Here is a 26,141-nt window from a genome sequence, read left to right on the forward strand (position 1 = left end):
CACCAGATCCTGTTACTTCTCTGCCCAATAATTTCTCCCTAGATTGACCCTTCCTTGCTATCCCCAGATCCCCCATGTCCTACCTCACTTAAACAGGCTGCACTGCACTCAGTGTTTCAGGGCTTCAACCCAGCCATGGAGAGTCATTACAGTCATCTTCTAAACTTCTACTTTCTTCCTGTTACAACACTGTCTAGGATGTACAATGGCTCTTCCTCTAATAAAGCAATTGGGTTCTTCCTCTTGCTGGCACTTAATCCCTGAGTGATGTTTCCTCTTCCAAATATCCTAGGTCCCCATCCTTCCTTGTACCACCTTCCTGAGAGACCTTAACACCAGTGTGCCCGACACATCTCTGCACTTTCTTTCCACCTCAATACTTACATCATTCCTTTCTGGGCGTACCCTTTCCAAGACCTTGATCTAATCCAGATCCTACCACCCCTTCAAGAATTCTTCCAGGAGGCCTTTCCAAGGAACCCCTACCCATGTTACTTTCTCTCCTTCCTGATCCATTCTGGCTCTTATTAATACTGTTGAGAGGGGCCCTACTTGTTTTATCCTTCTTGCTGGATTTTTAGGTTACTGAAAGTATTCGTTTTAGATGTCATACAATACTCAGAACTAGCAGTATCACTCAGTAGCGAATACTTAATGTAACTATCTCTATACTGCTCTTCTGAAGGAGATCCACACTAATATGTATCTACAATAAACATACGTATATATGTGTATGCATGTATACACAACGTATCTGCAACTGAAACAGGTTTTATGAAATAATACTTATCTTTACTACATGCAACCCAACTATAAGCACAGTTTTAAAAAGAGACGTAGCTCATTTTTTGGACCACTGCATATTGGAAATCATAATTTTGTTAGGGTATGTTAGTTTTATTATGTAGAAAAACTCCTTGTTTTTATATACATGTCAGAAACAAAATACCTTGATGTCTGCAGGTAACTTACTTTGAAACATTACACACACACTATAAAAAAGTAAAAATGAAAAGTTTAAGTATTGAATCTGGATAAGGAAGATGGGTATTTGCTGCACTCTTCCTTCTACTTTTCCATATAAAAATATAAAATGATAGTTGTTATGCATTAAATTCATTCCATGACCAATAAATGAGATTTAATCCTGTTTGAAAAATAGTGCTTTATAATTTATAATTGGGGAAAAATATAAGCCACATGTTTCTGCGTTTGATAATTATATTTAAGGAGGCTCTAACATACCGGAGAATGTTTTATGGTTACTTCCGGGCCCGTGGAGTAAAGAAAGGTTACTTCCTGGCCAGTGGGGTAATAAATTTTCCATTGCTGAGTTTACTAATCTCTCCTGTAACACTCTATGAAACTTTCTATGAATCATTACTACCTTAGCAGCGAGGTATCTGATCAAGGACAGTTTTTTACTTGCAAAGATCACTGAGTGGTGCTTACCTTTGACTTCTCATCCTAGGTAAAAGCTCTGGGGTTTTCATTGAAGCTTTAAAAGGACTACACCTGCAAACAGCAAAAGGCCAAGACAAGGCACTGACACTGCAAAAGTCAGAATAAGCATGTGTACTGATTAAAACTCTTCTCTTCCTTCCTCCTTAAAAATTGGTTCTTATCAAAGAATAAATTTCATAAACACAGTAACATCTGTTACTGATACTAACAGGGAAGTGTCACAGATGAATGAATTGAATCTTTAGATAATTGACATTCTTAACCATTTAAGGGCCAGCACTTTTAAGTCTTGCTGATGAAGGATTTCTAAATCTCTAACTTCCCAAGACTACGTTCCTAGTGACCGGGATCATCCACATGAGCGGGTTTGAACTGTGACAGAGCACAGCCGTGGTTTCTTCCTGACCCTGGTCAGTCGGGGGATCTGGGGGTCTAGATAGCTCTCCAGTCGTAGGTCCCTCACTTGAGAAAACAAGGTGGCTGAACTCTGCTATGAGCAGGTCTGGGAGGCTGGCAGCCCTCAGTACATACCAAGTAATAGCCCAAGTGTGGATTCTTCCTTATAATGAAGCTTACTCACCAAAATGAACATGAAGCAAAAAAGCAGTTAAAACCCACATGCAGGGCAGCCCGGGTGGCTCAGTGGTTTAGCACTGCCTTCAGCCCAGGGTGTGATCTTGGAGACCGGGGATCAAGTCCTGCATCAGGCTCCCTGCATGGAGCCTGCTTCTCCCTCTGCCTGTGTCTCTGCCTCTCTCTCTCTGGGGCTCTCATGAATATATAAAAATCTTAAAAAAAAAACAAAAAAACAAAAAAAAACCTACATGCAGCAAATAACAAGAATGAACAGCTGAAGCACCTGGTGGTGGGGGGCTCAGTCAGTTGAGCATCTGACTCTCGACTTTGGCTCAGGTCACTGTCTCAGGGTGGTGGGATTGAGCCCCGCTTGGCAGGGAGTCTGCTTAGTCTCCCTCTCCCTCTGTTCATTAGTCCCCTAAAATAAATAAATCAATATTTTTAAAAAATGACAGCTATTAATGCAGCATAGATGAATCTCGGTCACACTTAAAGAAACCCTATGCAAAAACATCCACACTATAGGATTCTTCTGATCTGGAGGTCGGAACCGTGGTCAGTAACCCTGGCTGGGAAGCAGGGGTAGGGAGAATGATGTGCCAGGAGGTGGTACAGGGAGCACACAACGCTGGTGCGGGCGGGGGCCATGCAGTGTGCACACAGGGAAAAATCATCCAACTGTACATTTAAGATGTACCCACTTTACTGCAAGTTATTCCCCCAAACAGTAAAAAATAAAATACAAAAAAAATTCAGACAACAAAAATACAGCGGCTGTCAAAATTACTATAACTTCGCAGGATCAAAGACATTGCAGATACTCAATAAGTGAATGGTGATGAACATACTGTAGTGCTCAGTTCTAGCTCTTAATCTTTAACTTCCTTAGTGCGGCAAATTCATACTGCATTTTGTCAGGTCCTTAACATTTTTAAAGTTTCTGAAACTTTCAAGATACCATCTAATAAATGCTCATTGTTAGTTATAGAATACAAAAGAGCAAATGTACGAAACACAGAGAAAACAGAGAAATCTGTATGGCGTATTAGCAAAATACTAATATCTGCTGCATGACTAAACATACCAGATTTAGATACAAAGATATTTAATCTTAAATTCTGCAAAATGCAGCAACATCCAAAACAATTGTTGATGCCGATTGCACATGCCCTGGTTCATTACATAATGGTTATTTAGAAAGCCAATGTTTGGGATCCCTGGGTGGCGCAGCGGTTTGGCGCCTGTCTTTGGCCCAGGGCGCGATCCTGGAGACCCGGGATCGAATCCCACATCGGGCTCCCGGTGCATGGAGCCTGCTTCTCCCTCTGCCTGTGTCTCTGCCTCTCTCTCTCTCTCTCTCTATCATAAATAAATAAAAATAAATTAAAAAATAAAAAAAAAAAAGAAAGCCAATGTTTCTCAAATTTAACTAAAAGCACACAAAGTACAATTAGAGCTTATTCACTTACTTAAGCCAAATGTTTTTATGATAGCCAATGGAATTGACTAATTCAGGTTAATGGAACTGATAGTTAATGGAATTGATTAATTTAGGTTCCAAACCAAGCCCCCAAAATATATATTCTTCACTCAAAAAAAATGTTTTTCTGGATATCTTTTGTGAGCCAGGCACTATGCTAAAAGTGCCAGAGTCAGAAAGGTGAATATAACAAACTCTGCCGCAGGAGCTGTTTGGACAGGCTGATGCAAGAACTACATGGAAGAAGGTAATAAGTACTATAAGGGATAAAAAGGCAGAAATAAGTAACCAGAAGCCTTCGGTGAGACAACTTCTAAGAGGATGATACTTGATTTGGACACAGAAGAGGAGGCTCAAAAATCAGCCAAAGAACCTAGCGAGGAGCACAACACGTCCATAGCGCCAAGAAGCAGAGTATTTGGGAAACGGTTTCTTGAGGTGTCTGGAATTTAGAAGGACTGAATGGGTTGTTCTAAATCAGGGTACAGTTGAGGGCTGGGGCAATAAACAGAGGTGTAGGGCAAGTATTTCTAAAAGGCAGAGGCATGAGACAATACAGACAGCCTACAGCTGGCTCTGTAAGCCGTGCTAGTCCTGACAATTTACCATGTAGGCAAGGGAAAGCCAGGGTTTTAAAAGTGGTGATTTTTTTTGAATCATACAAATATTGAGAAATAGGGGTGCTGGGTGGCTCAGTCAGTTGAGGGTCTGACTCTTGGTTTCTGCTCAGGTTGTGATCTCAGGGTCCTGAGATGGAGCCCCGCGCATCAGCTCTGTGTTCAATGGGGAGTCTACTTGTGTCTCTCCCTCCCCTTCTGACCCTCCCCTTGTGTGAGCGCCACATGCACTCTCACTCTCAAATAAAACCTTTAAAAAAAAAAAATATATATATATATATATATATATACTGAGAAGTAGAAATTTTGAGATATCAAAAAGCTTAGGGAGAAAAAAATCACCCATAAAACGCTCCATTATATATACTGTTTAGATTCTTAACTTTTTAAAAACACAGAACTGTGGTTATACTGTACATAGGGACTTCAGATACAGTTCAAGTGCTGTGTACACATTGATATAAGAAGGATCCATTAATCTGTAGGATTTGGTCAATATATGCCTGTATGCTCACACGTCATCACATATCAACACTAAGTGGCAGAGGCCGCAGGAGATGCAGCAATCGTATAACCAAATCCACTATTTAAAAAAAAAAAAATCATTTGAAGCTAAGGACAGCTGAGTTCTCACCTACAATAATAATATCCATCCCATGAGAGGAAATCAGGCACTTTGCCTCATAAATACATGACATAATTTATCCCATCGCTATTTCTCTCTCTTCTGGAGGCTTAAGAGGCCAAACACATTCCAGTGATTGCAGTCCTGGAGCTTTTTATCAGAGGGCTCCACAGATTACAAAGGGCAAAAAAAAATTTTTTTTAGAGTTTAATTACATTCATGAGAGACAGAGAGAGGCAGAGACGTAAGCAGAGAAGCAGGCTCCTTGCAGGGAACCCGATGTGGGACTTGATCCCGGGACTGCAGGCTCATTACCTGAGCCAAAGGCAGATGCTCAACCACTGAGCCACCCAGGTGCCCCCAAAGGGCAAAGTTTTTAACAAAATGAAAGAAAAGGCAGGAGTTCAAGCCTTCGTTGAAGGCTACGATTCCTTTGGTCTTTTATTTGTGGAATGAAAAGTGAAATCCTTCAATGTATGCCCAAGTTGTATTCTGCTCACTCTAAGCCACAGTTGGAAAATATCCCAGATTCTTTTGACAGTAGGAAAGCACCACAGTATACCTAAGCACACTGTAGATCTATTATGACTCAAATTCTATCTGGAAAAAAAAAAATTTTTTTTAAACCAAATTAGTAAAAGCGGGCGGAGGGGGGGGGGGAGGAAGGCATGTGAAGGATAGAAAGCTAACTGGAAACGTTTCAATGTCAGATGCTTTTCTCTTCCCTGGCAACTGTAATTAACCAAATCCTGAGTCCATACCTGGCCCAGAGCCCTAACTTCCCAAAGAGACCACAAGAACTCAGGACACTTGTTTTGAGCTTACTACAGAACTGCCTATGTGCAATTACTGCTAGAAAACTTATTAATGCTCAGTCAGAAGACTGCCTTTCTTAAGAGGCTTTACTCATGGTTCCCTGAGATAACCAATGATGAAGTTTTTTTTTTTTTTTTTTTTTTTTGCCTACTATTAGGAAAGCTGATGACTCCAAGGGCTGCTAACGATGTAACAATATTTCAATGTGGTGTCCTTTATTAATTCAACTGAGTCCACCTACCTTATTCAGCATTTCAAAATGTTAAAGAACCATCTGTTCAAGATTTGCCAACTGAGAACATTATGAAACCTCATTCAGCCCAAGACATTACCCTGAATTTGATGAACTGAAATGTCTTTGATTTCTAAACTTGATGATGCTTCTGTCATTCATTACTTTAGATATTATGAACGATGTTCTCTTAAGAAGGCAACGTAGATATATATCTGTAAGTGCCACAATCCCTGTGTCAGAGAAAAAAAATGCTCAACTGCTTTTCATCCTGGATAAACATGGAGTCAACAATCAGTGAATATACATTTCATATTACAGGACTGACTCAAAGTGTTCAATCATATCTAATCAGAGGCAAGAGTATGTTTATCTTATTAACAGGCAAATTTTTCAAAGGAACAAAACTTTATATATAAACAGTGGGAAAGTGACAAACATAATGAGGTAAAATTAAATAACAAGCAGATTTGGGCACCATCACTTATTTTCCACTTCTACAACATCATTCATCAAACATTTTAATAATCCTTGCCAAGTATTCCTGTCCAAACCTGGGGAGATGATTATCTGAAAGCGTCACAAGTCTACTCTGAATGTCACACTGAGCAACTGACTGGCATTCAGTCTTTAGAACTCCTTGCTAATTCTTTCCTCCCCACTACCCATCACATCACTAAATTCTCTCTTTCTTGACAATCAACCCAACTCCCAGCCCCTCCCTTCTCTCCAACACTTGCTACCTAGTGCAGGTCTTCAATGCCTCACCCCTGGACCACTGAGCCCACCTCCTACAGCATCTGACTGTCTCAGAGTGCCCCTCTCGGACACAGCGTCACACAGGATGCCTACAGGATGCAGCCTAAATTCATTTCATTGGAAATTAAGTCCCTCTGTGTCTTGACCTCAAACCTGTCTCTCTGGGTTTCATATTTGGACTCTTAACTCAACCAACTGGCCTGATCCAGACGAACTTTGATCAGGTCAAAAAGACATGCCCACGTTATTTCTACAGGCTCACCCCAGGCAGGCAGTGTCAGCAACCTTCCACCTCTACCATCTACTTGGTGCCTGCCCACCAATGGGATAGGTATGTAACATATTTTGTCTCTAGTGCTCACCTCAATTCTACAGATTATGTTTAGTCTATTATGAGTACCACGGAAGTCAAGGACTTTGACAAGGTCACAAACCAGAAAGTAATGAGCCAGAGTTCCAACTCAGCTCTGGGGTCCACAGCCTGCATTTGTTCTAGAACCCTGGGCTTCAACTACCAAACTCAACTTTTTACCTCCCAAAACCACAGGGTTCCCTCAGTCTGGCTCAGACTAACCTTTTCCACACAAAGTCACTTCTTAACACCTCTAATCTAGAAATCAGCGCTCACTCAGAACTCCTGCTGCTCTGGGTTTCTTCCTGTAGCACTAAATCCTTTACTGCCTCATATTATTACTGATTCTTTCCCCATCTTTCTTGCAGTCCTGGAGCCTTACAATTTCTTTTGAACATAGTAGGCACTCAGCTGTCTTATAACAGAGTTGTTTTGTACTTAGCTATTTCCTGTGGGTGAAATTCCGTATCAGGTATGATAATTTCAGTAGCTGAATAAAAGAAATTCAATAATAAGGGCCCTTCTGAGCTCACAAACTAAAAGGATCGGATGAAATTTTAGTGGCTTAAATATGTTATCAAAGACCCAAGCTCTATCCATTTTTTCTTTCCACTACCCCTAGGACATCTGCTTGTTCCCTCACGGAGGCAAAAGAGCTACTGTGGTTCTAGGAATCACATGTAGACAATTTCTGGCTCTAGACAAGTTATAATGCTTTTTCTTTCACATTTTATTAGGGAGGAAAACATTTTCCAGAAACTCCTCAGCAGATTTCCTCTTAGGTCCCTTTGGTCAGGACTGAGTCATATGTCCGTGCACTAGTCTGTGGAAACAAGATCTGGCATTTTCAGCCTCTACTGTAGGAGCTGGCTCAGCCAGCCAAAGAGAAACAAAAAGAGAAGGTGCTTGTACAGGCAACCTAGTGTTTGCAAACACTACTGTTAGACAAATATTAATGCAATGGTAAGCTCTATACAAAGAAACTCTTCCATAGCCAAACAGATGAATTATCATAAAAGAAATTTGCTAATCAGGGGATGCCAAAGTGGTTCAGTTAGTTGGGTCTCCAACTCTTGATTTGGCTCAGGTCATGATCTCAGGGCCATGTGATGGAGCCCTGCATCAGGCTCCACACGCAGTGGGAAGTCTGCTTCAGATTCTCTTCCTCTGGCCCTCCCTCCACTCACATGTATGTGCAAGTGCTCTCTCTCAAATAAATAAATAAATAAATAAATAAATAAATAAATAAATAACATCTTTAAAAAAGTTTGCTCATCAGGTATAACACTCCCATTATCATACGGTGTCAACTATACTACAGGTGGGAGAGAACAGAGCTGGAATCCCTCAGTTTTTTAGGCAGGAACTTGTAAATACATTCCTTTCTCTCACAAACTTAAATATCACAATCTCTACCACCACAATGGTCACCACAGGGAAGGAAGGGCAAGGAGGAAAAAGAACCTAGCTCTTTTGAGCTTCCATACAGTTCTCCAAGGAAGTATAAAAGGCAATAAAGAAATAGGCAAATAAATAAAGAGATTTAAAGAACAGAAGTGATATCCAATAAATTCAGATCTTTGCCTCTTTTCCTTATTCTTTGCTGCTGATAACAGAAGAATCTCCTTGCACCACCTCCACCACTATGATCTATTTCCAATTCTGGAATCAGCACAGACCTCTATCAAATGTGGAACCACCAAAGAAAATTCTAGTACAATGGAAAACAATGCAGCCACTAAAATGGAGGTCAATGTGAATGGGCTACCACAGAAAGCTATCCAAGCTGAACTGTTAGGGAGAAAAGAAAGATGCAGAGCTAGGTCTATAAACGTTTGTGCTTTAAAAGAAGTACAGTGTTGGGGGTTTTAAATATATAAATACAAGGGTACTCTAGTTGTATGGAAAATCCTAGGGGATCCCTGGGTGGCTCAGCGGTTTGGCACCTGCCTTCGGCCCAGGGCGTGATCCTGGAGTCCCAGGATCAAATCCCACATCAGGCTCCCTGCATGGAGCCTACTTCTCCCTCTGCCTATGTCTCTGCCTCTCTCTCTGTGTCTCTCATGAATAAATAAATACAATCTTTAAAAAAAAAAATCTTAGAAACTGTGAATGGTAGTCATCTCTAGAGAACAGGGCTGGGAATCTGAGGACAGAGATACATTTTGCTTTATATTCTTTTTTGGTAGAGTTTCTCTCTTTGCAATTTTCAGATCTTAATAAAGTTCCCAGTGTTTGTACCCTCCAACTGAGACTAATATGCAAATACCTTTAAAATTTCATTAGCACACTTAAGATACTTCCTTGTCTCCTCTTAGGCCCTAAGATTTTACTAATAGCAAAATAACATTTAAAAAAAATAGCAAAATAACTGGCCTAACTATTCAGGCTGGTAAGCAGAAGAGAGTCACGGAATGAGTATGTGGTGACTATTTGCATATAGCTCATGTGGCTCTTGAGGGCTAGACTGTTTTTGTGATTCTCAGATTTTAAAGTCTGGTTTTGCCCTTCAAAAATGGTTTCTGCAAACAACTACAAAAAAACAGGAAGGCTATCTCCTTAGGGTTAAAGTTTCTCAGGAGCTAAAAAAGGATAGGACTACTTCAATGTAAAAACATTTTTTGATGGTTCCAGAATTTAAACAAAGCAATGCTGACATTATATTACAAGATATATTTAAAATGTTTACATTTAATGACTTCTTAAAACATCAAAAATTGTTTGGCACGTACCTTAGAGACTCAGAAATCCATTTCTAGAACTGCCCATGTTGAGAAAGTGTATTAAACATGTTCAAAGCGGCGATGTTCCCACACCACCACCACCACCACCACCCAGAAATAACCCAAAGGTCTACAGGCAATAGAATGAATATATATATACCAAGTGCATTTGTACAGTGGTATGAGATGAACCAAAGCTATAAGAATTAAAAAAGATAAATCTTAAAAGAAGCAAATCAAAGAAAACCACATACAATATGAATTCCACTCTCTAAAGATCAAGTGCAGGCCAACTCCTATTTAGGTATAAACACATAGGTGGTGAAATGATAAAGTAAGGGAATGGTTAACACGTACATGTACAGCATGACCTCTTGGGAGGAGGGGAGGCTTATGATAGAGGGTTATGCAATCAGGGAAAAAGTCATAGGGTCAAGTTCAATTTCTTACCCTGGGTTTTTAGGTGCAGGAGTGTTTCATGTTATTTTTTAAATGGATTGTCTTTTATGTGTAATATTTCACAATTTACAAACATTTAAAAATAAAAACCCTGGGGTAAGTTACATAGTATAATAAACTGTGGGTATGCATCTGTGTTTAAGTTACTTGATAAGTTAACATCTGTTTTTTAATCCTACTGGTCTATCTCTGGCTCTGTACTTAATTCCTGGGTAATGATGTTAAAGTCTAAATTTGAGGGCCTACTTAACTTGTGATCTGGACTTAAAGGCCTCTGGGTCACCACCTGCAGTGGGGCCCAACTTGGTCTTCCTGGGTCACATCCCAAAGTGTAAAGGATGTAGTCAAGGCAGAGAGACTCTCAATTTCCCACAGGTTACAGATGAACTTGGAGGCAGCCTGCAAATTAACCTTGCTTGCACTTGAGACAACCCACTCTTCCTGGGCCAGCTGCAGGACAGGATCCAGGAGGAGGAAGAGCTGGGAGGGGCCTGCCCACATGAGAAGGCTTCTCCTGAAAACCCTTGTCCACAAGCAGTTGGCAAGAGACCCCTCCTTTTGAACAGCCTGTCACAGAAGGCAGTAGTAGTGGTTTTACAAGCAGTTCTCTGTAGTACAGGTGGCAATTTTCCCATTTCATTCCAACTCAAACTGTACATGACCACTTCACTCACAATATTATGAGGCTAAGATGCTCTGTTGTTAGAACAATGGGCCCTCCTTTTTTTTTTTTAAGTAACAGAAATTTAATCTCTAAGATGTAAAAGATCGAATGATAAGCAGAAAAGTCTTCTAACTTTCCATACCCCTCTTCTAGCCCCAATTATTTGTTTCTAAAGGCTGGGGATCATTACCAACAGGTAGTCCACCTTTGCAATGTTCTAGATCAACCTTTGATACCAAACTAATTGGAAAAAAAATTACTTGAATAAATGTGTTCAAGCATTTTAATGTCTAGGAAATCAAAGAAAGAAAGATTATATATATTTTGTAGCAATGTACAGAAACTTTCCATGGCACGGGCACACCTACAAAGTCACAAATCAAATGTGAATTCCCACGCGATCATGCAGCTCCCAGGGGCAGAACTCTGCTGAGATGGGACATTTCCCACCCCACAGGGAGTCCAGCCTTCGTCACCATGGGGTGGTGGGAGGAGCCCCGGTGGTGCAGATGTACACTTCCCCACTGCCGCTTCCTCTCCCAGCCCACAGCTCGGAGGAGACCGCCACCACACCCGTCTTTCTCACCGTAGACTGACAGTGGCTGACACTGTCCCACAAAATCTGTTTCACGGAGTTTGAAGTTTCCAGGAAAGGGAAGGATATCCACTTGTCAAAGGATCTAGTGCAAAGTTAGATCCAATCCAGTCTGGTTAGAACCAGGATTACTTTCAAATTGCCAGGGAAGTGGGTGGAGAACCAGCTCGTTTCCAGCCAGCAGCTGGCATACTCAAACCCAGGTATTTGTCCATCTCTTCAATCACACGGGCTGCATTTACATTTTGAAAAGGATCTGGCAATACAGGTTTTGGTGGTTCAGTTTAGGCAATTTAAATACCTAGAAACCCACTAGGCAATTAGGGAGGATTCAGGGCAAGGATAAAAATAATTTGCATTTCTTTCAAGCACCTCATAAACTGGTAGTGACCACAAAGCTCTACAATCCATATTTACACAGGCCGGCTGGCGTGGGAGAGCGGGTGAAGAGACTTACCAACACCACACAACAAATCAGACAGCAGCCCAGGGCCCTCGAGCAGCTCACCTTTCAGCTCACCTTCCTGCCTGGGGTGTGCGGGTGAGGCCGGCAGGCAGGCCAGGTACTCCGAAGGCCCCGTCGTGTGACTCACCGTGGACTTTGGAGACACTGCCCACAGGTCTCTGGGTATTCCCGGGTTCGCCTCGGGGAAGTTCCACGCCCCGCACGGCAACCAGTACAAGGGCCGGCAGTAACACGCCCTGTTCAACCCAGCGCCGGGCCGCACAGCGTGGAGCGGCACAGGGGAGGGCCCGCTGCAGGGGGGCGGACCCCAAACACCCGAAGACCCGCAGCCCGGCACACCTCGCTCGCCGATGACGAAAGCTCCATCGGACTATCTCTGGTTGGGCAGAGTCCGTGCAAAGCGGTGAAGCGAGCATAGGAAACAGCAACACGAATGATGGTGACGCCAGCGGCAAATGGGCCCAGGGCCTGGGGAAGGGAGCAGTGAGGGGAGTCGGGAGACTCTGCTCTGTCGCATCATTCATGGGACAGACGCTCCCTGGTGCCTCTGCGTGTCAGGCACAGCGAGCGGGCTCAGCACCCCTGCCCCAGCCGTCGGACTAGCCTAGTCACCGGGCAAAAACGGTGGCCTCTGATGAGTGCCAGGGGTGTGCTGGTGCCCGACGGCAGCACGGGGTGGGGGGGGGGAGCAGCGAGGAGGGATGGGCAAGGGGACGAGGGGGATGCACAGCTGGAAGAGAGAGACCTGTCACTCGGGGTGAATCTGAGCCGTTCAGCCACACAGCAGGGAAGGACTTGGAGGACTCAGGGTGAGGCAAAGAAGGCAGAAGGGGTCGAAAGACAGGGATCAGACCTCAAGGGTTCCCATGAAATCGGGCTAGGGTGTTCAGATCTCCTCCCATAGGCCACGAGGCAGGTGCTACTGGGATTAGGAGAACCAGATCCCAGTTTCAGACAAGTCCCTCCGAGGGAGCAATCCAGGTGGACACAGTGGCATCTGCTGGAGGAGTCTCAGGCAAGAGTGGGCATGGGATCCCTGGGTGGCGCAGCGGTTTGGCGCCTGCCTTTGGCCCAGGGCGCGATCCTGGAGACCCGGGATCGAATCCCACGTCGGGCTCCCGGTGCATGGAGCCTGCTTCTCCTTCTGCCTATGTCTCTGCCTCTCTCTCTCTCTCTCTCTCTCTCTCTCTCTCTCTCTCTGTGTGACTATCATAAATAAATAAAAATTAAAAAAAAAAAAAAAAAAGAGTGGGCAAAGGCCGGAGAGGGCAGTACGGGAAGGAGAGAACAGGGCCTGGGGTACACCCAGGGGGCAGCATCAGAAAGAGGCACCAACGGGACAGGAGACCAAAAGGGCGAAAAACCCCAATTCACTCTCGTTCCTTCTGGTGGCCCCTGAGATCCTTCACGAGACAGAAAACTAGAGAGAGGCAGGAGGAGGACACTGGGCACGGAGGAGGGGTCAGCTTCAGACTTGGGTGGATCTGAGGTTCCTGTGGGACATCCAAGCACAGGTGTCCAGGTGAACCCTCGGAGACAGGAAGGGGCTGGCGACACGGGCCTGGAGCGGCCAGCAATAGTGCCTGGCCACTTACTGAGGGGATGCACACAGACTTTAAAGGTTAGGCAGATCTGATCAAATCCCCGCTGCCATTTAGTAGCTATATGACCTTGGGTAAGGAAATTCATCTTTTGGAGACTTTGGTCTCATCTGAGGAAATTCCTCCTAGAAATTAATGAAATCAGAAAAGGCCCTGATGTCATACCAGACACAAGGTATTTCATATTTCTCTCTTGCCCTTTTGTGATTATATACTGCCTCGTGTTATGATAATTCAAGTACTAACCCTGCTACAGGTTACAAGCTTTCCTGCTGCCAGTCATTCGTCTTTAAATCCCTTTTGACCTTCCTTGTATGAACAGATTCTCAAATATTTGAATTGCCATAAGTCGCATGAAAAATCAGGCCAGAACGGTCAGAGGACCTGAGGTTTCCTGCCTTCACGTCAAATAACAAATGCAAAGATTTCAAAAATGTTGAGTGGTTTTAGGGGTATCGATTTAATTCTGTGTTGCGGGGTGTGTGTGATGGAAGACAAAAAGGGCACTGGGGTTTGGAAAAGAGAATGCTGTCAGTATAAAAAAGCCTAGTCCACGTAACAGAACTTTACTCTCTACGTAAAACTATACTGTAATATTCAGAGGAAGAGTGTCTGCCAAAGTTAATATCACGTAGCCTCTACCCTCTCGCTCAGTTCAGGTAAAGGTCTTAAACAAATGTTAAAAATAAATCTAGCAAATGGATCTTACCTTAAACTAAATGTTAAATCAATACCATACTTTTTATGTAAGAAAAATATATTTTCCCTGGACTCATTTTACATATTCTATTTATGACTTGTAGAATGAACATTTAAAAACTACAATATGATTTAAAAATCAGACTGCCCACCAAGGCATACAGAATTCAATTCCACATAGCCAAGCTCCTTCAGTTTTCTTCTGGTTTTGCCTTCAAATTTGAGCTCCGATTTGTCTTACCTATTTTTGTGGCTGCCTTCCTGGTCTGAGTATATATGTTGGTCACTGGACATTTTCTGGTATTGCCAACTTACTTGCTAAAACACATTCACAACCACCTCCTCCTTCCTTCCTGGTCCTTCCCTGGTAGCTTCTGACACTCATGCTTTCAGCCACAGCCCAGCTCTACACACTCACTTCATGTCTGTGTCATAAATATCTCAAAATTACTAATCGAGTTTCTGATACAAAATTACTTGATCATGGCCTCCGGGTTCTATAGTATTTAGTTTAATCATTTGGATTAAACATAGAGAATGATTCAATTCAGAGCTATAGTCTTCGGAACTTGTTTTATTCCTGGATATCTTCCACATGAGCACATGTGGCTTGGTTCGTTCAAGCATGATCAGTTTGAGAGGGCGCTTTGGTCCCTGAGCGCTGAGACAGATTTTATCAGTTAAATTGGTCAAACTTTGAAAAAACATTCTGTTCCCATCTTTCCTTATTTAAAAGACACATATTCCTTGACCCAACAATTTTGCTTTTAGAAATTTAACCATATATGGTTACAGAAAAAAGATGTACAAAAATATTCAGTACAGTACTGCAAAGCAAATAAACATGGGTAAAAATAAAAAATCACCCTAGAAGGAACTTAAGTTGTATATCAATAAGAGATTGATTAAATAAATAATGGATATATACATTTGTACAGAAAACATTTCTGTAAGGATATATAAAAAATGTAACAGTGCTTATCTCTGGGTATAAAGATCATATGTTAGAACATTTTCTACCTTATGTCCTTTATAGGATCTTTTTCCTATAAACTTGCATTCTTTAAGTTAGCTAATAGGGGAAAAAAGTGAACCTTCATAATTTAGGCTTAAAGTGCTACTAAATTCTTCATTTAACAGTGTTATTCAATCTCTGTTAAACAGGAAATAAAACAAACAAGGCACAAATAGAAACTCAAGAGAGCAGATACACATTAAAATGTGTTTGCTCCAACAGCTAATGATTTTATCATTAAACTGTAGGAACTCTTAAAAGTCTCAAAAGATCAGTTTTTTTTCCCCTCAAGCACCTGCTATATGTGTTACAGACCCTTCTATAATCTAAATGGCTTGATTTAACTATGGACCTTGTGCTAAACATGTGTTTACACTTAAAATCCATTTTACTCTGAAAATTGGGGTGAGAAACCCACCTTTGTCAAACCTTAAAATACACACACACCCTCAAATTAAAAAAAAAAAAAAAAAAAAAAAGACTGATGCCCAGTCTCTTTATAGGACTTACTGAATCTTTGGGTTTGGGAGTCCAGTCTCTGTGCTTCAAACAACTTCCCCAGGCTAAGCCCTATGTTGCTGGTACTGCCTCGTGCACATAGGAAGTAACTATGTTTAGCAAATACTGAGTCTTATCCATAGGAAACAACGCAGCACAGACTAAAAATTCTGTGAACAAAGGTGTTTGCTATTGCACACTCCAAGATTCTAAAACAAATAACTTTTTAAAAATGATTTTTTAAATTTATTTAGAGAGCACGAAGGTGGGGGGAGGTGGGGAGGGCAGAGGGAGAAAAAGAACCTCAAGCAGGCTCCATGCTCAGCACAGAGCCCAAAGTGGGGCTGGATCTCATGATCCAAGATCATGACCTGAGCTGAGATCAAGAGTTGGATGCTTAACTGACTGAGCCACCCAGGTGCCCCTAAAACAAATAGCCTTTTAAAAAAGTGATATGGAGGGGGGGCACCTGGGTGGCTCAGTGGCTGAGCGTCTGCCTTTGGCTCAGAATGTGATCCCGGGGTCCCAGGATCGAGTTCCACATCGGGCTCCCCACAGGGAGCCTGGTTCTCCCTCTGCCTATGTCTCTGTCTCCCATGAATAAATAAATAAAATCTTTTTAAAAAGTGATACGGAATTTGGAGCTAGCACTGGGTATATGCAGAACCCTTCAGGCCTGGCCATCCACCCAAGACTTCCGGCTCATTTGGGGTTGTCAGGGGCAATATGGGGAAGAGTCATCTTTGGGGCTGGGAGGGAGTTCAAACAGTGTTTTCAAATTATTCCTGGGCCCTGCCTAGACCAGTGGTGCAGGGGCAGAACCTGCAGATGAGCATTCAACAGCCTCCCGTCTCCCTCCCACCTCCACTCTATTCTTATGCCCAAGTAAAGTTTCATAACTACTAAGCCAGTCTGGTATTGCCTGAACATCCAATTGTAAGATCACCTCAGGCCCCTGCCACCCAGCCCCACCTCAGACTTAGTGAATCAAAAATCTCTAATAAAGGTTTCATGTGTTAAACCAATGCCCCAAGTTATCCCTATAAACAGGGATGTTTAAACCGGGACATATCAATTCAGGTCATTTTTAAGATAAAGAAACCAAGGCGCAATAAACTTAAATAATTTCCCTAAGGACTTAATACCTGATTAATGATAGCTGGGACACCGAAAATCTGGTGAGCTAATCTTTTCCTCTTAGACCAACAGTACTTATTAATGTTTATCGTGAGTACCTGTGCAGGTTCTGATTCATCATGACGAGGCTGGACGTGAGTGACTCACGACGTCTGATCCCAGGAGGCATGTCAGAACCTCCACCCGCCCTTTGGAGTTTCTCCACTTTCAGTATCAGGAGGAGGAGACAGAGAAAAACAGCACAGGGGATAGAAAAGTAAAGACAGCGCTACACATTCATAACCAGGTGAGGAGGATTCGAAAATCTTGTTCTTTCTTCGCCAAATGTGAGGACCTCAAGCAAAAAGGACTCCCGATTAAACACACACTTTGGGTTAGAGCCTCAGCCTGCATCTTGCCGTGGGCGTCTCCTACAGGGATGCTACCAGGCATCCTGGAACCCGTCTCTCCACACCCCTCAACGGGGGGGGGGGGGGGGGGGGGGGATAGAACCCCCAGCCGGGAATGCACACAGCAAGTTTTAATTCAGAGGGAGTTCAATCGAGTTATAATTGCCTCTAATTGGCCCTCCCACATGGTCTCACAATTTACAGCTGTAATCAGTTTCCTGAAGAATGAGCTAAATTTCTTTTCTACCTTTGAAATCAGAGAATCGTCTCCGGTTAGGTTCTTACGATTACTGTTTTGATTTCTTTTTTAATATACCAAGATATAAAAAAAAAAGAATGAATGAACGAACAAAAGCAAAGATGCAGGCAGATCCTTTGGAAATAAGCGCTGATCCCTATGACCTAATGATAACCCAGTGGGATTCAAATTTGTAACGGGGACTGATGCCAAGTCGGGGAACCGTTCTGTTCCAGGGCACACCATCCAAAAAAACACATTCATCTGGTCACTTTCCATACTCCCGATTTTTATCTTTCTTGGCATGCTCGACTCTTCTCTAATAAAGTCACAACCCTCTGTTGCCATGGAACCCAGTCAGACATGGAGCCTGTTACTATGACTTCACTGCGAATCTAAAAAAAGACCCAGTGACCAAAAGAACAGCCCTTTCTTATTAAAAAAAAAAAAAAAAAACCTCAAAGCAAAGAGGCTCCAAAAAAGGACCCAACCCTTTTACATCCACTGAGGCTAAGCTTTCATGCAGGCTAACTTGAACTCTTGGGACAAAGCTAGCCAGTGTTTTATAAAAATTTTTCAGCTGGGACATTCCATAGAAGACAATTGTGTAAATAAGTACCTGGCAAAGGGGGTAAAACTGTTCTTAGGATTTCTTCCTTTTTTTTGTTTTTAATTCTAGGCAAGCTTCCTTAAATTTGAGTACCTGCTTAGCAAACATGTCAATCAGCAGCTACCAATTTGCAATATTCATTCCATTAATACTTAATTTTTGCCAAAAAGCCTTTTCTTTCTCTGTAAAGATAAGCTGATCCTACAATCTGTCATATCTGGGGCTGGACTAAACCTGCAGAAAAGAATGTAAGACTAACAGCAGAGTGACTTGAAAGAGAATTAACATCTGCGGAGTGCCTACCACGTGCCAGGCACTTTCACGTCTTCGTGGGAACCCAGCCACAGAGCGCTCCCATATCTCTCTTACAAATAAGGTACCAGGGCTCTGAGAGCTTAACGGCTTGCTCCAGCTGCCATGCTAGAACAGCGTCTGCCTTCCAAAGCCAAAGCTCATCATTCAACCAACATTCATTTCTGGCTTCACAGGTGCTATGCCTTTTGTTCAGCGTCTTGTTCTCTTCGAGAGAATTCGCAGCCTGTATAGCTTGTCTGTAAAAACAGCACAGAGTCTATCTGTACTGGCCCAAAGGGTCTCGCTGTACCCATTTATAATAAGTACCGTATCTGCAAGGCAGCAGCTAACCCGTGGGAGAATCATTAGTAAATGCTATGGCCCCTTAAATAAGATTACAAGAGGCCAGACATGTATTACCATTCCTCAAAAGACTGGCTGCTAACTAGGCCTTCCAACCATGGACTCTGCAGTGGGGAGAACTCTGAAGCTCCAGGTGCCTGGTCTTGGGCAATTTTAGTAATGAAGTAAAAGCCATGCCATGCAAACTCACAATTATTTTACCCAACACTGGTTTTGCATAACTGGCTTCAAGAAACGACTAGAGTAAGAAAGAATTTGGGGGCACCTGGCTGGCTTAGTCAGAAGAGCATGCAACTCTTGATCTCAGTGCCATGAGTTCAAGCCCCAAGCTGGGTGTAGAGCTTACTTAAAAAAGGGGGGAGAATTAAAGAAGGGATATATAAAAGCATGGAAGTTATTTTAAAAGTTATATTATTAATCATACCAGCCTTTTCAGCTAGAGACATTCAACTATCTCATCATATAATGACTACAACTACTTCCATTCAAAGAAATGTCAAAAACCAACATAAGACCACAAAGAGATGCTATTTCACACCTGCCGGAAGGGCTGGAATCAGAAGACAGGTAGTGAGAAGCGCTGGTGAAGATGTGGAGAAACTAGAGTGCTCGTCCACAGTGGGTGGGGATGTGGTAAGAATGCAAACTGGTATAGATGCTGGGAAGACACTCAGATCCTCAAAAGGTAGAGCCCAGAACTCCCAGGGGAGCCGGCAATTCTCCTAGGCACAGACTCAAGACAAAGGAAAGCATATGCCACACAAAAACGTATACATGGATGTTTATGGCAATATATGAATACCAAGAACCCCAAACTGGAATCAACCAACCCAAATGTTTGTCAGCTGATGAGTGGATCGACAGCATGTGGGACAGCCATACAACGGAAGGTTATTTGGCAATAAAGAGCAGTGACATGCTGACAAGTGCTCCAACACGGATGAAGCTTGGACACTTTATACTGAAAGAGGCCAGACACAAAAGACAACATTACAGCTGATTGCATTTACAGGAAATGTCCAGACAGGCAAATTCAGAGGCACAGAAAGTAAAATTTGTGGCTGGGGTTTGGGAAGGGAGGAAATGGAGAGGGACTGCAGGCAAATTCAGAGGCAAAGAAAGTAAAATTTGTGGCTGGGGTTTGGGAAGGGAGGAAATGGAGAGTGACTGCTAATGAGTATGGAGTTTGTTTCTGGGGGTGATGAAAATGTTCTAAAATGGATTGTGGTGATTGCACAACTCTGTAGATACACTAAAAATCATGAGGTCATACGCTTTTATTTTTTTATTTTTATTTTTTATTTATTTTTTAAAGATTTTATTTATCCATTCATGAGAGACACAGATAGAGAGGCAGAGATATAGGCAGAGGGAGAAGCAGGCTCCCTGCGGGGAGCCTGACTTTGGATTTGATCCCAGGACCCTGGGATCACGACCTGAGCCCAAAGGCAGACACTCAACCACTGAGCCACCCAGGTGTTCCCGGTCGTTCACTTTTAAATGAGGGAATTGTATGTGCATTAATATCTCAATAAAGCTGTTATTTAAAAGAACAAAAAGGGGAAAAAAAAGACACAACCAGTTTTTGGTTTGTTTTTGGTTGTCCTGTTTAAGTAAGAAAGCTCAAGTGACAAGACTGCCTGACCTGGGACAGGTTGCTGGTCTCTGGAGAGTGTGCCTCATTAAGGAAACAACGCTCATGCCTGAACCAGATGCTCTCTTGCAGCCCCCTCGAGGTCGAAAATCACTTGGATGAAAACCTCTCAGTGTTCAAACCAGGGGAGTCAGACCCCACCTGACTCCCAGGCCAGGACCTATCCTACTCTAGCAGAATCTTTTCAAGCTTCCTTCATCTGATTCTACCCTTCACCCCAGTCTCCATTCCTCAACCGATTTCTGAGCCCCTGCTACATGCAAGTATTGATGCTAGACTGTTTTCATGACCTCTAGTTCACAGTCCACAGGGGAGATAAGAATTATTCCCATTCTACAGGTGTGGAACAGACACAAGAATTATGCAGGTGGTCAAGCGGCAGAGAGAGGATCTGAACTCAAAACCAGTCTGGGCTATTTCTCTTACTCCTACACCTTGGTTTTTCAAAATGGCTCCACAGGCATATTCTTGGAACTTCCATGGGTTTGCAACAATTTTAAATGACGTATTTATTTGGATGGCAAAGAATATTAACGTAACCATATCTGGGAGATCACAGAGATAACCAGCTGCTAACCAAGTACTATCTTGAGATTTCAAGACCTTCTGTTCTTCTACTCATGCTGGGCCCAGGTATTAGTGCTTCTTTAGTCAATAGGAAACACGATGACAGACTATATCAGTTTCCTGGGACTATACCACAGATGGGTGACTTAAAACAATAGATACTTCTTATTTCAGTTCTGGAAGCCTGAATTCAAGGGGTCAGCAGGGCCATGCTCTCTCTGAAGGCACCAGGGAAGGAAGCATTCCAGGCTTCTCTTCCAGTTTCTGGTAGTCTCATCAGGCACTCATTTGGCCTGCAGATAAATCACACCAATCATCAGTCAGTCCTCACACCACAGGTGCTCCCCCTGGGTCTTCACATCACCTTCCTTGTGTGCACACCTGTCTCCAAATCCCCTCTTTTTATAAAGAGACCAGTCATATTGAGCCATAGACCATCCTAATGACCTCATTTTGATTTGGTTCCTTCTGTAAAGACCCTATTTCCAAGCAAGATCCTATTCTGAGGTACTGGGAGGGCTTTGTAAAGGACAAACTCACTCCTGTGTCTTCTCTCACACTACTCCACCACACAATCCTCCAACCCCAGCTGGGTACCCTACAATTCAACTCAACTCTGACACTATCTACCATCAGACACCATCAGATCACACAGGTTAAGGCTTCAGTACTGCAAGCCTGTCAACCCCTGCTTCGGCCACCAATCCCCAGTCCAGATTGTTACCTGTGTTTCTGACCCACTGGCTAGAAACTGGAGGTTCCCATCACTTTCTCCTTGGCTTCCATTAATTTGCTAGAGTGGCTCACAGATGCAGGAAGACGTTTACTCGATTACTAGTTTAAAGGATATAACTCAGGAACAGCCAAATGCACAAGGTGAGGTCCAGGGAAAGGCTCTCTGGGAGCCACACTCCATGAATCTCCATGTGTTCATCAACCTGGAATCTCTCCAAACCCCAACCTTCCGGGGTTTTATGGAGGCTTCATTATGAATCCATGTGAGATTAAACCACTGGCCATTGGCGATTACATCAACCTCCAGCCCCTCTTCCCTCCCCAGAGATGGGAGGCGGGAACTGAAAATTTCAATCTTCTAATCAAGGTTGGTTCCCCTGGCAACCAGCCCCATCCTTAAGGGCTTTCCAAATGTCACCTAATCAGCAAACTTGACTGCGTCTGAACAGGGCTTGCTATATATAAATAACGAAAGACACTCATTTCATTTTTATCATTACAGTCACTTAGGAAATTCTCTAGGTTTTAGGAGCTTTGTGTTGGAGATGGAAACAAAGACCAAATATATACAGTTGACCCTTGAACAAGAGGAGCTGGAATGACGCAAGTCCATTTACATGTGGATTTTTTACAGTGTGGTACTGCGTATATGTATTTTCTCTTCCTTAGGATTTTCTTAGTAACATTTTCTTTTCTCTAGCTTACTTTATTGTAAGAATACAATATGTAATACATATAACCTATAAAATATGTGTTAATCGACTGTTTAGATTATCAGGAAGGCTTCCCATCAATAATAGGGCACCTGTAGTTATTTGGGGGAACCAAAGTTACATGTGGATTTTCCACTGTGGGAAGGGGAGTGTTGGTGCCCCTAACCCTGCATTGTTCAAGGGTCAACTATATTTCCTATTGTAAATCACAACATCACAAACTTCAATATACCTTTTTGAGGGGACACAATTCAACCCTGACTTTAAATGTAAATGATGCAGCATTTCCAAATGAAGGTCAAAGGGTCTCCCAGTGAAAGAAAGTGTCATACACAGAATTTTTCTAACAGGAGAGTTAACAAATTGAGCCTTTTCACATTGTAACAGGTAACAGAAGCATTGCAAATGCAAAAAAAAAAAAAAAAACTTTCCCTGAACTGATTCAGATTATCTGTATATTAAGCTAGTGTTAACTTAAGTTGTTACTATCTCTACATTTTATATGCATTCGAAAGTTTTCATAATAAAATGTTCAAGAAAGATTTCCTTAGACTGTTGAGGAAATCTGCTAATGACCTCTTTATTCTTAAAAAACACCTAAGTAAAAACACCAATTAGCGTCTCTGAACAAACACCTCTCTATAAGCCAAGAGCAGGGAAAAGATAAATTTTAAAATGTGAAAATACGTGTACACATCTTCCTAATTAGACTTCTTTTAATAGCAAATGTAGCCAATGTCTTGTCATTTGATGTCCTTAAACAATGAACTCTGGAAAGAAAGTCCTGTTATGTTACCCGTTGGAGTATATAAACCCAAACATGGCACTAGTATCTATGCATGAAACTCTTACTTCATTCTTTTCTTCCTTCTTTCCATTTCTCTATCTATCCAAACACTGTGCATTTTGGGCCAAGCACAGGAGATACTGACTTTCTGGTGTGGAGAGAGACAAGTGAACCACAAGGACAGGAATATGAAGGCTCAAAACAGACTTGGGCATGGGCTGGGTTGCGGGGGGGGCACCCAAGTCAGGTTGTAGGTGAGAACGAGTGTCATGGAAGACCCTTTCAGTCCATCATCTTAGAAGCCTTCGACACCCTTCTAAGGAAAGAATTATACTTATTTTTTTACATGAGGAAACTGGCTCAAATGGATTGAGGAAATATTTGAAAATCTGACCACTTCCCATCACCTCCACTGCCAGCGTCCTCATCCAAGGCACTGTCACCACACCCCAAGGGTCTCTCTACACCAGCTCACACCCACCTTTAATCCAGGAGCCAAGGCCTCCCGTTACCCCTTGGACCTCGTGTCCTTACTCACTCTGCTCCTGCCACATGACTTCTTTGATGCGCCTCAGGTACAACAGGTATACTCCTGTCCTGGTGTCCCCTCTCCCTGGAATGCAATTCCCCATACAGAGCTGTAGAGCTTACTTCCTCAGATCCTCCCTCAATGACGTCTCTGGGAAGAGCTTTCCTTGAGGTTCCTATTTACAACTACTTCTTTCTACCTTCACCCCTGGGGCATCCCCAGCCCCCTTACTATGATTTGAGTTTGAACACTGTACTTGCCATCATTTAACATACCGTATATTTTACCTACCAGTCTGGTCTGTCTACCTTGCCTTACCAGAATATAAGAGAGTGATTTTTGTTTTGGTTCTGGGATGCCTGGCACATAGTAGGTGCTCAATTCATATTTGAATTGAGCATGAATTAGGCTGAAAGCAGAATGGTTATGGGCAGGATTCATACCTGGGCTGCTTATGAATGGGCTCTTCCACATACCACACTCCTGATGTGGTGAAAGGGAGTCAAGAGGAGACAACTGCACAGTAGGGGTAGGAAGAAACCAACCCAAGGTTTGCAAGGGAACTCATTCTTAAATCCAGTGCCATGAAAAGGTGCCTAAGTGACTCCTTTTCTGTGCCACAGGTGTAGGGACACAGGTACCATTAATCTTGATGTTACTGTTCAAGGAAGCACATTAGGACCAGTGGGCCCAGAGCCGTATATCTCAGCATCTCCTGAGTCTACAGAGTGATGGACAGTGAAGAAGCAAGCCCGACAGGATCACACAGGGCAAAAGAGCAGAAGTCTTCAAAGGATGGTGAGTGCAATACTCTTCTCTAGGAAGGAGCCTGTGCCAGTGCGTGTCTGCCAAATTCCAAACTCATCCTCATTCTAGCCCCTTATAGAAGTCTTGGCCATGTGTATTAGACCGGGTGGGGGGTAGGAGTAGAAATGGGGTGACATCATCATCATCATCGGAATTCATAAGCATCTGACTTCATAAAGTTCTATAAAGCACTGGGGTGCCTTTCAGCTCTGAAAGTCTATGAAGGAACTGAAGTCATTGCAAAGCTGTTTCTGAGAAGCAAATAAAACCCTGCTGAGAAATGTACTATACTTCCCTGAGTTTACGTCAGTCTGTTTTCTTTAGTGAGAAAAAAGGTGACTGGTTTAGGTTACGAAGGCAACGTTCCACTATAAAAACCTGCTGGTTGCCATGACAATTAACAGCTCTGTTCCTCCCTTTTCTGCAGCATCCTTCCGAGTGAAATCAAAGAAGCTATCTGTGACGCCCATGACTTAGTATTTCCTCTGCATGAGGACAGCATATACATACACAAAATACATTCCAAAGGGCTAATCAGAGGTGAACTGAAATCTGCGAGATCGGTACCATCTGTCCTCCTCTGCCAACAGCATCCTATAAACAACTATCGGGAACAACCCCGCAGCAGCGTGTGAGAAGGGAGGATGGGCCGGAAAGGCTGAACAGCTGACACCTACACCTTCTGGTCTGGAGCCTCCCAGAGCGGGCTCTGGATCAGTTCTTTCCAGAAGGGTCCATGTGAGGCCAGGGCTCCCTGGAGCGCTATCATCATCTGTCTGCAGGCTGTCCTCCCCAGCCCGAGGTCCCCAAGAGCAGTGCCCCCGTCCCACTGACCTCGGGGCCTAGAGGAGCACTGGGCAGACAGGGAAGCACGCAGGACAACGAAGGGGGCTCTGGGATGAGGCAGCCGACTGCTCCTAGCCTGTTTCAAATAGGCGCTGGGTGAGAAAAAAGCCAGGGGAGAATTCTAGATTGGTGCTCTAGGGTGTGTAGCTTGAGGGTATCTACAGCACAGCCCTACTACTGGTTTCCATCACTGTAGTCCTGAGTCTTGACCACTGAGCCTTCCCCAGATCCAGGGCAAAACAACAGGTAAATCAGAAAGTTATAGCACTGATGTGATTTACCTTCTCAAGATAAAGGTTCTCATCAGGTAGCTACATTTCATTGCAAATATGTTTGTTATAGAAAAGCTATGAAAATACTGACAAGCAGAGGAAGGAAAACCAAGTACCCATTTATTTTACTACCCAGAGATAACTGGTGTCTACACTTGGGTGTCTGTGTCACTATCCCTTCAGATGCTGAAGCAGTTCACCCAATGGTTAGGGGGCAGGGGCTCTGGAATGCAGACCCAGCCGGGTTCAAGTCCCACACTTCTCACGTCTTGGTGGTGTGATCCTGCACAAGTCATTTACCGGTCTGAGCCTCTGGTCTCCGTCCATAAAACGAGGATGACTGTACCTCCATTTCGGCGCTGTTGTAAGAATGTCATAACCTATGTAAAGGCTTTGTCACAGTGTGGACAGAGCCACTTACTTAGGCTAGCTCTATCAATATTCTATTTGCTCAAAAATGAGTTTTCTGGGCAAATATTTTAGAAATTTTTTCAATTAACATAAAAGCACGACCCACTGACATATCAACAAATATACTTCTATACATTTGATGTTTTTA

General features: G+C 43.0%; 1 protein-coding gene across 13 annotated transcripts in view; it reads right to left on the minus strand.

Annotated features, from left to right (window-relative positions):
* TMCC3 (transmembrane and coiled-coil domain family 3) overlaps positions 1-26,141 on the minus strand; it is a 271,622-nt gene that overhangs the window by 36,686 nt on the left and 208,795 nt on the right. Inside the window, exon 1 of one of the 13 annotated variants that reach the window (XM_049093928.1) lies at positions 11,956-12,245. The exons of 9 other annotated variants lie outside the window; for them this stretch is intronic. The gene's annotated coding sequence lies outside the window, so the exon portion shown is untranslated. Of the gene's footprint in view, positions 1-1,452; positions 4,755-11,819; positions 12,246-26,141 lie in introns of those variants that run through there. 3 more of the 13 variants (XM_049093921.1, XM_049093923.1, XM_049093927.1) reach the window with 3 other exon arrangements.

The sequence above is a fragment of the Canis lupus genome, chromosome 15 (genome assembly GCF_003254725.2).
Source record: "Canis lupus dingo isolate Sandy chromosome 15, ASM325472v2, whole genome shotgun sequence".
Lineage (NCBI taxonomy): Eukaryota > Metazoa > Chordata > Mammalia > Carnivora > Canidae > Canis > Canis lupus.